The sequence below is a fragment of the Halictus rubicundus genome, unplaced genomic scaffold (assembly GCF_050948215.1).
Source record: "Halictus rubicundus isolate RS-2024b unplaced genomic scaffold, iyHalRubi1_principal scaffold0139, whole genome shotgun sequence".
Taxonomy (NCBI): domain Eukaryota; kingdom Metazoa; phylum Arthropoda; class Insecta; order Hymenoptera; family Halictidae; genus Halictus; species Halictus rubicundus.
In genome coordinates, this window is record NW_027488680.1 from 456,645 (window position 1) to 471,545 (window position 14,901).

Here is a 14,901-nt window from a genome sequence, read left to right on the forward strand (position 1 = left end):
AGAGCGAACCAGCATTGCATCCGTTGGCCAACCTCACCCATTTGAAAACACTGGAAATAAATAATAACATGTATCCAACGGCAGAAGGTGAAGTTTCCAAGCTACTACACGCGGTAAGGAAAATAAATTGTAGGGACAACTTGAGAATAAATGAAGGGATCGTTTGCGGTGCAATTAGAAATTGTCTCTACCTGAAATACTTGCACTTGTGAAGACTTCATTCAACGTTGATGAACTCAATGGATACATATACAATAGTATATCATGAATAAATTTCTTCTGTGAATTTGATTGCAAAGTTCAAGAACATTGACCCCATCGACTCAATAATTTCATAGGGTGGATAATAAAAATTCCCTTGTAGATTGTTATGACACACAGCCATTTCGGAGGAAAGACCATTAGACCTCGGGATACTTTTACAAGGGTCTCGAGAAGGCCTAAGCATTTTTTATATACACGTTACCAGTTAAGGCCTAATCGTCACGGGTTAGGCATCCGCGTAGTGCATGAGGGTTAGAGACCCTAAGGCAGACCCCTTGGGCCATCAGTTTGGGGACCCCTAATAAACATAGTTGCCAGATGACTGGAACAAAGTGACTCTTCTGCCAAGTCCTTGGAAAATCTAGCTTTTCCAAGGAAGCATTGTTCCCAAACTCGATGGTCCTCGCCCTCATGGGACAAGGGGGTAATAAACCATAGGCACGTGCTGGCCACTTGGGCCCTTTTTTTCGTCACGCTGCTCTGGGGTCTGGCAATCGTCACGTGCTGGTCTAGGCACTTTCTCTACGCGTTTGACTTGGGGTGGGGACTTCCTCCACCACCAACAGGGGTTGCATACAAATGACTCCTCCCTCAAGTCAATCAGCAAGTGAGATTTCTTTCCCCCAAAAATGGGACCATCTCCCACTCTTCTCCAAAGTCACCACCGAGGTGAAGAGCGAGCTGACCCCAGAGCAGAAATTAGATACAAACTTGTTCTCAAAGGAAACCGAATAATCACCAGTCCGAATGTAAACTGTATATAGTCATTGTTCTAATAAACCAAAGTTGTTATTGCAAAGGAAGGTGTCGGGTCATTAATTCGACAAAATAACACGCAGAACCTCTCCTACAATTGCGAGAAACTGCACGACATAACATAGATTTTAATGAAAGAACTCTCCTCCATCCTAAAGAACAAATTCGGTCATTGAAAATAGGCAGAATTCGCAATGGAGACTCTGACAGTTTTTTGCAAATATCTCAGAAAATAAAGAGACCTCCGTACAGTGCGGACAAATGGTCTGTCTTCGGGCACTTCTCGTAATTTGGTTATTAATGTATATATTAATGTACAATAACCAGCAAAACTGAGTCTACACTATTTGAAGCAACATAACTTTTTAAAAATTAGATCAAATGACTTGAATTTTATTGAGAAGTTAGAAGGATTAGTTTATTAGACGAGGTGTAGGAAGGAATGGGAAGAGGTGGAAAGGTTGCAGGAGAGGTTTCTGAGGTGGGTCCTAGGAGTAGAGAGGTACGCACCGCGGTATATGGTGCGGTAACAGCTGCAGAGGGAGTTGTTGAGAGGGAGGGCGGGGTTGAGGGCATGGGGGTACCAGAAGAAGTTGAGGGTGGAAAAAGGGGGGGAGCTAGCTAGGTTGTGCTGGGAGCAGGGAAGAGGAAGGGGCAGAAGGGGAGGGGAGGTTGTAGGGTGGGTGAAGGAGTGACGGCGTTTTTGGGAAGAGAGGGGCTGGACAGCGGAGGAGGCGGAGGAGATGATGGAGGAGAGGATAGAGGCAGTGAGTGAGGAGATAGTGAAAGGGGAAAAGAAGAAGCAACAGGGGAGAGATGGGAAAAGATAGGAAGCGCAAGGTACAACATGTGGTACGGGAGGGTGAAGGGAGAGCGGATACCGGGGTATCTGAAGAAAGGCTGGGGAGAGAGCAGGTGGCAAAGGGTGGCCAGGTACAGGTTGGGAAACGAGATGAGAGGTGGAAAGTATTGGTTGGAGGAGGAGAAGAAAGTATGTAAGGTCTGTGGGTGAGAGGAGGAAACGGGGGAACATGTGTGGGAAATGTGTAAGGGAGGGTTGAGGGGAGTGGTTGGCAGGGGATGGTGGGGAAGTATTAGGGGATGAAGGAGGAGAGGAATGGATGAGGAAGGTGGATGAATGGAGGAAGAGCAGGAATGGAGAGATATGGGAGATGAAGTAAATGGAGAGAATGCATAGGAATGGAGTGAAAGAGAGAGCAGCCGAAAGAGGAGGTCCAGGAGGCATGGGAAGGATGGGTGAGGTGCAGGGAGGGGAGAGAGCAGAGAAGCATGTATGTGTGGGACAGGGAAAAATAATAACGCGGCGGATATTAGTGAAAGATCGTTCTCTCTCTCTATGGCGTGTTTTTAGGACACGTTTAATTAAGTTAGGGTAAGTTAGGATAAGTTTAAGGTTAAGATTGGGGTAAGAGGGAGATGTAATTAAAATTGTAACCCCGAGGGGAATCAATAATTGATATATATATTAGACGAGGTGTACAAAATTTTTGAAAAAAATTTTAATTGGTCGGAATCGCAAAAGAAATAGTAAAAGTTGGTTTTTTCAGCTTTTTTATCAGAGCCTGTATTGAAAATTTAAGGAATGTATTTGATTTGCTCGAATAAATTATATCTACGCTTAAAATTTCACAGATATTGGTTAATTCGATTACGAGTTATAAACGATTAAAAGTGTGGTTTTAAGTCGAAAATCATGAAAAACGGCAATTTTTCCACTTTTAAGCGTTTATAACTCGTAAACGAATTAACCAATATCGGTGAAATTTTCAGCATGGATGTAATTTACTCAAGCGAATCAAACACATTTTTTAAATTTTCAATACAGGCTCAGATAAAAAAGCTAAAAAAACCAACTGTTACTATTTCTTTTGCGATTCCGACCAATTCAAACTTTTTTCAAAAATTTTTTACACCTCGTCTAACAAACTAAACCTTCCAACTTCTCAATAAAATTCAAGTCATTTGATCAGATTTTCAAAAAGTTATGTTGGCTCAAATAGTGTAGACTCAGTTTTGCTGGTTAGTGTATGTATATAAAGCGAGAAAACTCAAGGAACGTAAAGAATATATTTCGCAGAAGTTACAAGGGAATAGCAATCCCTAAGACCCATATCCTATAAATTCCAAATTCAAGGTAACAAGATCTATTCAAATTAAAACATTAATAAAGAAATAATGAGAAAATACCTGTGAAATTTCTTCTTAACTGTTGAAAACAAAACACGAGGCCCTGGGGTGACCGAGGAACCAGTCAGTGAGGTGAACAGCGAACCCACATTGCATCCAATGGCCGGCCTCACACTTGAAAACACTGAAAATAAATAATAACATGTATTCAACGGCAGAAGGTAAAGTTTTTAAGCTACTACACGCGGTAAGGAAAATAAATTATAGGGACAACCTGAGAATAAATGAAGGGATCGTTTGCGGTGCGATTAGAAATTGTCTCTACCTGAAATACATCCACTTGTGCACTTCATTCAACGTTTATAAACTCAATGAATAGATATATAGAAACAACTTATAGTGATCATGTATAAATAACTTCTGTGAATATGATTGCAAAGTGAAAAAACATTGACCACTTCGACTCGATAATTTCATACCTCCCTTCATATATTAATGTATATATATATAAGGCGCTAAAACTCATGGAACCTAAAGAATATATTTCGCAGAAGTTATAAGGGAATAGCAATCCCTAAGACCCGTATCCTATAAATTCCAAATTCAAGAAAACAAAATCTATTCAAATTAAAACATTGATAAAGAAATAATGAGGAAATACCTGCAAAATTACTTCTTAACCGTTGAAAAGGAAACATGAGACCCTGGGGTGACCGAGGAACCAGTGCGTGAGGTAAAGACCGAACCAGCATTGCATCCGTTGGCCAACCTCACCCATTTGAAAACACTGGAAATAAATAATAACATGTATCACTCAATGAATACATATATAGAAACAACTTATAGTGATCATGAATAAATAACTTCTGTGAATTTGATTGCAAAATGGGAGAACATCGACTCGATAATTTCATAGGGTGGATAATAAAAATCTCCTTGTACATTTTAACCAAAGAACCCTCCCGCGCCCTAAAGAACAAATTCGGTCATTCAAAATAGGCAGAAGTTTACATCAAAATAGACAGTTTTTGCAAATATCTCGGAAAATAAAGAGACCGCCGTACTGTGCGGACAAATGGCCTGTTTTCGGGAAAACTTATCAAAATGTATACTCCAAACCTAATCGCCATAATACGTACTTACAACACACGGCACTGACACGAATGGCTGCTCTGAAGTGAATACTGGCCGACGCTTGCGAGCGAATGTTCGATGGCATTCCTTCGACCGCCTTCGGAACCGATCTTCGCTTCTTTCTCTGCAGCTTCCCGTGGACCGTCGCCGCGCCGCCGCGTATACAATGTATGTTGGCGGTTCGTCGGCGTGCTTGCCGCTGCGCGATGCCCAGGCTGCCACATGTCCATTTTCATCTGTCTTTTTCGGCGGTTTATTTGACTTCGAATAATTTCCGGAGGCGCGTTCGAATGCTGTAACGAGGACAGAGCAGTCAAAGACTGGCGCGCGCGTTGCAATGTATGTGGTTGTATCGCCCAATGACAAAGCAAGGATCAAATAAAACTCTAGTCTATATATAGACACTTATGAATCGTAGTTCTTTTTAGACCTTTGAAATTTTGAATCATTTCATTTTTGGTTTAATTTAGCTTCACACATGAATTTATTGACTCTGTTGTAAACATTTATTTCATAATAAAAAAAGAGAGACCGAGGTGTGTGCATGAATAATAGTGGTAAAGTATTTTTAAGTTATAACATTCGCAAAACATCGTATCCGGACCTAATCTAATCATACATTATCATTATTAGGATCATACTCTTATGCAAATGCACGTAGACTTTTTGACAGTGATACTGAAATAAATGTAATGTAACAATTACAATTTTTATTCTGTTATAACGTCTGACACCTGATCGTTCCATACTCCGGGTAAAAAAAAACATGTCCACTTAGGACCCTCCTCCCTATAAATATCCAACATTTAATAAAATTGAAAGATTCCCTTTTCAGTTCCTTTCTTATTCGTTATCCAACACGCCGGTGTTTCCATCTCGTATTCATCAGTCAGCTACACATCTGTAGGTAATACCATACCACAGACGAGGTATAGGAGTAGACCAATCACCCAATGTATTATTCTGTCTCACGCTCGGGGGGCTCTAGAGCCCCCGTACTATTCCGTGTCACATCCTACCGTATCATCCAGAACTAATATTGTGGAACCGATATTCTACAATGGCGCTGTTGCTGATATAATTTTAAATCTCATGTCGAGGATTCATATGATGAATGAAACAAAAGAATGTTGTTTCCTCTTAATTCCATTACGGCTGACACGCGAGTGCATCGAAGGAGACGTAATGTAATAATAATAATAACGTAACGTCTCCGGCTGAGAATATTTTGGTCCCGGATCGAATCCCGCATGGAACGATTTTTTTTTCGTTAAACACTTTTTTCTTGTTCTTTCTACTACATCAGTCGTCTTCCCTGTGCAATTACAACTACAACAGTGTAATAACATAATTATAAAAAATTAAATTAGTTCAATATTAGCCAAAAGTAAGAATGTAGTTTAAATTTAATTAAATAAAATACGACGTTGATATCATTAATTTCATTTGACTATTTAATAGCTACTTATTCAATGTACTTCTGATATTGCTTTTCATTCGCAGCATATATATTCTAATAAATTTAATTATTTGGGATTGATAAAAGATTGAACAACAATATTTATAATAACTAGTTTTGAACATTTTTTAAGGGTAATTAAATTTAAAAAACAAAAAGAATGATTTAAAAATACAAAATATATTTCAGTATATACCATTAAACCCGATTCTTTTTAATTTTTTCAGTTTAAATTTTACTTTGGTATTGTTCCGTCACAAGACAAAACAAATATTTCAATATAACCAAACATCTGGGTGGCAGACTTCGGCCTACCTCCAGTTTATCATGTTTGTAATGCACTAGCATTTATGGTAGCGGCCCGGGACAAAATTTACAACACTTTACCGGGCGCAGGTTTATAACGCCTTTCCGGACCCATCGAGTGAGGGTACCGCGCGTCCACCTCGGCACAAGGTTACCCTCCCTTTGGCAATGGTAGGCGCCAACGAAGATCAATGACAATGATTGACCAATCACGAACAAATTAGAAGACAGAGATTCTTAGACCCCACCCACACCGAGATTAGCTGCAAGGAGTGAAGAGACGACAAGACCAGTCAACCAACTAGCCTCAAATAAACAAGTATTCCTCCGAGCAACCGTAGAGTCGTAGTCCACCAGAGCAGCAGCGGTCGTAGTATCCGCGTATTTCTTTTTATTTCTTCGGTTCTGTTAACGTCAGAGTCGATAGTGCAAACCGACACGGACAAGAGTGTCCCTTGCACTGCATTCCAGACAGAGTTGGGCACTATTTAGATAACAAATTATTTAAATAAGGATTCGAATCAAAGATATTTTATCTTTATTCGTTATTCGAAAGTTCGAATAAAAAAAGTATCTCTGTCGAATAAATAATTTTATTAGACGAGAATTTATCGGACGAATAGAGAGAATTTTTTTTATTCGAAGCGGATTTATTCGAACTTGGAATAAATTTTCATCTTTTATCTGTATCTTTTATTCAAAGGCTTCGGATAAATCTTCGAATAACTTTTGCCAGCTCGAATAAGCGGCGACGAGGTCCGACGAACGCCGATCTTCAAAGACCCAGCGACTGACAAACGGTATACAATGTAAGCAGATGGAGAATCGCGCACGAATGAAAGTTCAAACTTTTAGATTTTTCAATATACCTCCATAAAATTGCGGCGAGTGAATTGAGGGGCTTTTCCTGATGAAAATGAGTCCAAACTCGAGTGTAATCGAACAATTTTATTGATACGTAATGTTACGATAAAAATTAAAATCTTGTTGAAGATAATCCAAATGATGTCGTGTTTGGACTCATTTTCATCTGGATAAGCTCTACAACTTATTCGTATTAAAAATACTATTCGCATTAACACTATTCCTACCGAAACTTCGCGTATACCTATTTCTACCGCGACCGGTCAAATGACCGGTCTGTAGCACAACTTATATTTTTTAATATAGAATGAAGATAATAGCCAATTTGACAGTATAAAAATATAGTTTCTTTTATTTAGGAGTATATAATGTATATTTTATTCGTTTTCACCGCATAATATTTCGTTTACTATACCCTGTTGGGCCTGATGTTCCCCTAAACATATTATGAATAGGTGCTCTTCCAGGATTAGACCCTTCTTTTACTTCTTGCCAAACAGTTCCGTCTATAGCAGTTTCGATTACCTCTTCCTCATTCTCGCTATCGGAAGTAACTAAAAATCTCCTTCTCTTTCGTCCTCTACGTACGTTCGAAACATTCCCTTCGTCCTCATCGGTGTTCGAGTCGTTCTCAAATAGATCATAATTTTCCGTATTGTCATTTGCAATATCAAAAATTTCGAACGTCTTTACATTTTGGGAATGAATATTCAAGGGATAAAATAAAAACTAAAATATAAAAATGTAAATCAAGATGGATAAAAAAATGAACAAAAGATAAAATGTGAAACTTGCTACGAAGTATTGTTGGTTTGTTCACTTTTTTGAAAATGACACTTATAACGCGTAATACAATAGAAAATAAAAGTAGAATAATAATAGAATAAAAATACAAAATAGTAAAAGACTGCCGAATATGCTCCTTGTAACTTTCACGTTTTGATGCTCTCTGTCCAGCTCACGAGACTTTACTGATTTGAATTCGTGAGAAGACGTCTAGGCATCTCCTTCGGCTATGATTTTATTTATTTTACAGTCATAGTAGATAAGACGGTGTAAGAAAATCCGAGGTTCTGGACCGCTTCGGATACCAATCAAGCAAATAAAGACCGCGAGGCCGATAGGCGAGCGAGGACTGTAAGCACTTTTCGGCTAAAATCATGCCACAACTGCATTACCTTCCGTTTGTAACGACTTTATAGTTTCGGAATTGAGTCTTTGAAAGAATACTATTACAAAAAGATATAAATCGATCTACCGGTCAAATGACCGGTCGTGGTAGGTAAGACAGACTACAAATTTTTCTCAGAAAATAAACAATAAAAAAAGAAGTAAATATTGAAAAATGTATTATACGCATATTGTAGGAAAAGTCGTGAAGTTTAAAGGCGATTCAACTACGTTGTATATAGGAAATTCTAATCGAAATTTTAAAAACGGTCATTTGACCGGTCGCGGTAGGAGTTTGGACTCATTTTCTTCAGGAAAAGCCCCTAACAATTCACTCGTCACAATTTTATGAAGGTATATTGAAAAATCTAAAATTTGAACTTTCATTCGATGCGGGTTTCGATGGCGGACGAAAAGATTCTCAGCCGGAGACGTTTTACGGCCTGCACCAACCGAAACTGTTGAGAGTCAGAGTTATATATTGAAATGTAACGCAAATAAAATATTTTATACTGCAGTTTTAAGTTTCTACACTGTTTTCCTCAATATAAAAATGTTCAATATTACATAATACACCTACAAAACGATCAGGAGGCAGCGAAACAATTGATTTTTTTTTTAACGACGATGCAATTTATAAAAAAATAAGAAAAATTGTTTCAGTATTATCTAACTACTGAATTTTTATAAAACTGGTATCTCGGAAACTTCAATTCGAAATGTGCACTTTCTTCAAATGATTGGACAATTCAATTATCCAATTTTCTTAAACATGTTTGTATAATCTGGAAAATCTTTAAAAATTACACATTAATAATCACGATGAGACACAAATAACATAATAACATAAACGTGGTCAACTGAAAACTTCGATATAAAATCGGCAATTTTATGCTTTCGGATTTATTTAAAAATCTATTTTGCAGCCAAAAATTCTGAAAAAGTCTCAGTCGTGTATGATATTAGGTAGAATATTCAAGAATTCTTTCGTAATTTTTTGTTGAGAATGGTACGACTAAAAATTAATTTGGTTTGGAGACACTTTTGACCATCTTATCTGTCTTTGTCTTAAAAATCAACAAAAAAAATTATTTAAAAAATATATAACATATTTCAGTATACGCCATTAAACCCGATCTTTAAAAAAGATTTCTAGTCCAAATTTCGCATTGATATCTTTTTTAGTTTAAATGTTGTAGCAAAATGTGCGCCTCGCCGAACCACGAATCGATTGTGCTAATCGATTGCGGCTCAGGCGCTCGAAACTTTGGTAACGTGAATTCGGTGGAACGCGTCGAACAGTCGAGCAGGCAGCTCACACGGACAGAATAGAGATACGCTTGTGTGTAGCGCGTGCATAGTAGAAGCAACGTAAAGGCTCGTACAGACCTGAAGATTTCGACGAACATTGCGCCGAACGGCGCGCCGAACAGCGAACGAAACGCAAAATCGACATTCATTTCGGCGAACCGAACGGCGCGATCTTGCGTTTCGTTCGCTGTTCGGCGCAATGTTCGTCGAAATGTTCAGGTCTGTACGAGCCTTAAGGGGGCCGGCAGGGTTTGAAATCCATATGCTTATGCATGGGTCAAAACCTTTTCAAACTATCGCTTCAATATTGCAATGAGCAGTTTAAAAGTGGTCACTTGTGTTTGCTAAAAGTCCAATTTATGTCTGTATAGAGCCCAAATTTCGAATTTCTACCTCATCGCGGAGTAATTAACAATATTCGGCAGAAAATTCGAATTCTGAAGCAAGTATGACGTCACAAGATGGCTGCCGCTGAGAGATTCTCTTAATTTCGCGAGATTTAGTGTTCGTATCGAAAAAAGGGCTCTATACAGACATAGCGAAGACATGTACAAACACGGTGGTATGCATTTTTAATTGATTACTTACTTATTTAAGACGTAAAATGACTAGAAAAAAAGGCACAATTTTGCGGTTCCGGTTACTAGCGCCACGGTCTCTCCGCGACAAACACTGTACGTTGCGATAGAATACGGTCGATAATGCAGATCGATAGTACAGGTTTACGTATGTACGATATGTATGCTGCCGAATATTGTAAATTACTCCCCGATGAGGTGGAAATTCGAAATTTGGGCTCTGTACAGACATGTATTGAACCTTTGGGAATGACAATTGACCATTTATAAACTACTCATTGCTATATTGAAGCGATAGTTTGAAAAGGTTTCTGACCCTTGCACTTGTCGCTACGCGGCTCGTAACGTCAGGCTTGTTTCGTACGCCTCGCGACCGGCGGCATGCTGTCGAATATTGTTAATTACTCCCCGATGAGGTGGAAATTCGAAATTTGGGCTCTGTACAGACATGTATTGAACCTTTGGGAATGACAATTAGCCATTTATAAACTGCTCATTGCTATATTGAAGCGATAGTTTGAAAAGGTTTCTGACCCTTGCACTTGCCGCTACGCGGCTCGTAACGTCAGGTTGCTTCGAAATATCCGTTATATTCCAGTAACTAACTTGAATGAAATATGTTGTAGTCCATGTGACAGTAGAAGAGGTTTAGCAATAATTTCTCTTTTGCAGCTTGAGAACTATTTTTATAAATTACAGGCGAAGTTTGCAATTTCTGCCTACATTGTCGATGAACGGGCTTCGCTTGCGAATTATTATCACCGGAACTGTTTCTCCACTTCAGCTACACTTCTTTTTGTTTAATTTAGAAAGGATACGGCTGTTGTAAAATAATGTTTTCGACCATGACAAGTAACTTTATAATGTAGGAAAGTGTAAACAAATTCTTTTTTTGCGTTTTTTTTTCGATGATGAGCCAGTGATTCACATGTTGGAAAAAATGTGGTCACATTCCCTGAAATTTCCCCTTCAAAATGAACCCTTCAGAAGAATGGAGAATTCTGATTGATTATGTATAGATGTGAGTTTGTATGTGAATTGAATATGTTCTACAAGAAAGGTATCATTTCTCAATGAAAACCACGAGAACGTGGTGATTATTTACTTGACAATTAGGGTTTCATAAAATATACTTCAAAACCAGAATTTCATGTTGTCGGCTTTACAGTCTGCAAGGTACTGTCTGCAATATATATGTTTAAATAAAAATTTCAAATAACGAATAAAAGATAAAAAAAATTTTATTCGTCATTGGAAGGTCATATCGTCGATTTGGGAGTTCTAGTCTTAGAATTTAATGGAAAAAGGGCGACACGTTTATTGAAATGTCTGTAAAATCAACAATTTATAAGAGATCGAAAAATACTTTGAGATTCGGTCACTAAACACTACATATATTAAAATTTGAATAAAAGCCGAAACATTACTACAACAGGGATGACCCATAGTTCTCGAGGTAAAAAAAGGGTCATTTAGTCGTAAATAGGGATGTGCAGGCCGCCCGATTGTCGGGCGCCCGAATCGTCGGGTCGGGTCGCAGAAAGTCGGGCGCGCGATACTTCATGACACATCGGGCGGCCCGAGCGTTTCGGGCTACCCGAGAGTTTCGGGAAGCCTGCTCGACTTCGTCGGGCGGGTTCGGAATGAATTGGACAAGTTCGGGCGAGCGAGTTATCGCGATACCTGAGATTCAACTCTGCGTTATTATGAAATACATAATGGTAACAATGATATATGATTTCGAAATAATGCACGTTACACGTGAAAAATTTAAGAGAAAACAGCACAAAATGTAAAAAATTGTCATAATTTACCTTATTTTCATGCGTTCTAGTTGTATGTAATTTCGTAAGGATATTTTAACGACATTATCGATACATATGCAAGTTCATTCGGAGGAACAAATTCGTCAGAATGCCAGAAATATTGTCTCTTAAATTTTTCACGTGTAACGTGCATTATTTCAAAATTTAATACAAATAAAGATTATGCATATGTTTGCCAATTATACCTACGGTAATTATGAAAAAAACCAAGCATATTAAAAATTACGTTAATTAAGCTATGAAAGAAGTATCATTATTGCCATTATGTATTTCATAAGAACGCAGAGTTGAATGTCAGGTATCGCGATAACTCGCTCGCTCGAACTTGTCCGATTCATTCCGAACCCGCCCGACGAAGTCGAGCAGGCAGCCCGAAACTCTCGGGTAGCCCGAATCGAGCCCGCCCGACTTTCTGCGACCCGACCCGAACCCGAATACCGGGCGGCCCGCACATGTCTAGTCGTAAACGAAGTCTGCAGGTATTGCGGAGCGCACCACTCACCTACCTGAAACGGGGACACTCCGCGTCCTTTTCCAGCTCATTGTGAAGCCAATGTTCAATTCTCCATCCTTCTAAAGGGGTCATTACGAAGGGGAAACATTTTTAGTAGATACTTTTATGGTTTTACTTTTCTGACTTTATAATGTAATGAAGAAAGGGTGATCCTTTTTTTAACACGTCTATTTAAAATTAACAATTTTTAAGATATCGAGAAATCCTTTGACATTCGTTCATAGGTCGCCAAAGACTACAACATATTCAAATTTGAACAAAATCCCACAGCAGTACTCGAAAATGTGCCCGATTTCGCGTGGAATGACCTCGGTACACAAATGACTGATGCATGAAGCTTGAAGTCCATAATGAAGAAGCGCGGTATAAAATATAGCAGACCGCCGAAAATTATCGGAAAGTAGTAAAAAATATCACCTCGCAATTCTAATTGCGGATCAGACAGGATGTCAGTATCAGTCAACGTTCGAAAGGATAATATCATATAAGGGAGAAAAGACCGCACTTGTTCAAAAAAAGGTAGATGAACTTATGTCACATCACACAAACGTAATAGTAACTTGTTCGAAATCCGGAAAATCACAGGAAATTTATAAAATTTAATATATAATTATTATATAAATAATAATATATAATAATAGTAAATAATCCTGTTGTTAGTAAATAAATACATGCTATTTATAATTCAGAATGCAATTTTATGCGTGTTAATCGATTGAAAATATAAATACATAATGATAAAACATAATAAAATTTTTAAAAAATGCGTTAGTAGGCAGGATTTGAACCCTGGTCGTCGGGGTGAAAGCTTGGCACGCTACCGTCGCGCCACACCAATTTTTGTAGTCTAGAACAAATACGGCATGACATAGAAGATATATACATTTATATATATATACAATTTATAATATCGTAATATGAGACATATATATATATATATATATATATATATATATATATATATATATATATTATTACATTTATGCGCTTCGTGGCATAAAAAGAGTTGCTTTAAATTTCATTTAAATGAGATTTGAATATAATTTTCTTTCTGACAGGAAGTAAATTCCGGCTCATTTTCAAGAAGTCCTGGTAATATGTATAAAATTATTATAATGTTAAGAATAAACTGATTCAATTTAATATAAATCAAATGATTTCCTTAGCTTTTGCATACACTGACCGCCATTCGAGTTTCATTTCAGAGATATTAGCGAAAAACTGCAGAGGTAATGTGACAACAAGTCCTGCGTATATCTACGCGCCCGTGGCAATGTATGTGTTAGCATGTGTTGGTCGGCTGAATTGGGCTCATGAGGCAGGAATCAGTTTCACGAAACGCTTGTACATTTACGGGTTTGACGACATGGCAACAGTGAGGCGAACGATGATATGTGGCAACCATGTCTAGTCGCAAGCTTTCTCTCTCAATTTTCGTTTCTCTCTTCTGCTACTACTCAAGTCGGCATTGCATATATTCTTTTTTACCGATATCTCGTAGACGCGACGTAGTTCCACAAAAAAAATTTTAACCATTCCACAATGAGTTTTCCTTACTGACCGTTCGAGGACCGTTCGAGAATTGGCGTGACAGTCAAGGCCAAATGCCTGCCGGCCCCCCCTTAAGGAGACGACGGTACGAGAGCCAACCCTTCACGTGGGACGGCGAACAGTGGTGCCAAGGCGGCAAAAAATCCTTTTTATAAATTTTCGATTTTTATAAAAAAAAATTATTTTTGTATAGCCTAATAGTACGTGCATGATGTGCCAGTCAGATTTTTGAAAAAATTTTTTTTACGGAGATATACGCATGGTAAATAACCATTTCCTCGCTCCTGAGAATTCATCAGTTTTCAGTGCGATAGTTATGTAATTACTCCGCCTATAATTGAATACTTAGGGGTCTACAAATCATATGGGTTATTGCAAATGGCTTCAACTATTAACTGGTAAAAAAAATTTTCCAAAAAACGTTGTTTAACACTAAGTAATATGGACTAACCTGAATTCCCTTTGCGTTACGCTCATTTTTTATTTATGGAGGAATACAAAAAATCCTTTGAATAGCTTCGATTTGGAACTAATCGTTTTGGCAAGTTATAATATTGATCTAGCTTTGTGCAAAAAATCATGAGATACTTCGAGATGCTTTCGTCGCAATTTAAGTTCAAATATCAACTTTCGGAATTTCCAAGAATGAATCGCGTGTATGTCACGATTATTTGATGTTTCAGGTGGAATTTTTAAGGGATACATATCAGATAATAAAAAAAAATGACATTCATACATATAAAAAAATATTTAATAACAATTTTTTATGTTAAATAAACAAAGTTTTCGTTCACTGGACCACTGTCGCAAAAATGCAACAGGTATTTTTTGGTAGTGCTCCAATGAACGCTATAAAAATAATTTATGTAAGATAAAAAAAATTGTTATTAAATATTTTTGTATACATGAAAAATTAATAAATCATATGCACTTCACATTTTTCTTTATTAATTAGAAATATTCCTAAAAAATTTCACCTGGAAAATCAAATAATCGTAGCTTCCGCACGATTCACTCTTG

General features: G+C 37.8%; 1 long non-coding RNA gene across 2 annotated transcripts; it reads right to left on the minus strand.

The window, feature by feature from the left end:
- On the minus strand, positions 1-4,499 carry LOC143363821 (uncharacterized). Of its 2 annotated transcripts, none has more exons than XR_013083920.1 (4): positions 4,312-4,499; positions 3,830-3,955; positions 3,229-3,352; positions 1-50 (listed from the first exon to the last, which is right to left on the minus strand). It is a non-coding gene; the product is annotated as an uncharacterized LOC143363821 (long non-coding RNA). The 2 variants fall into 2 exon arrangements; XR_013083921.1 differs by having other exon boundaries at positions 4,308-4,499.
- Between the last annotated feature and the right edge of the window lie 10,402 nt (positions 4,500-14,901).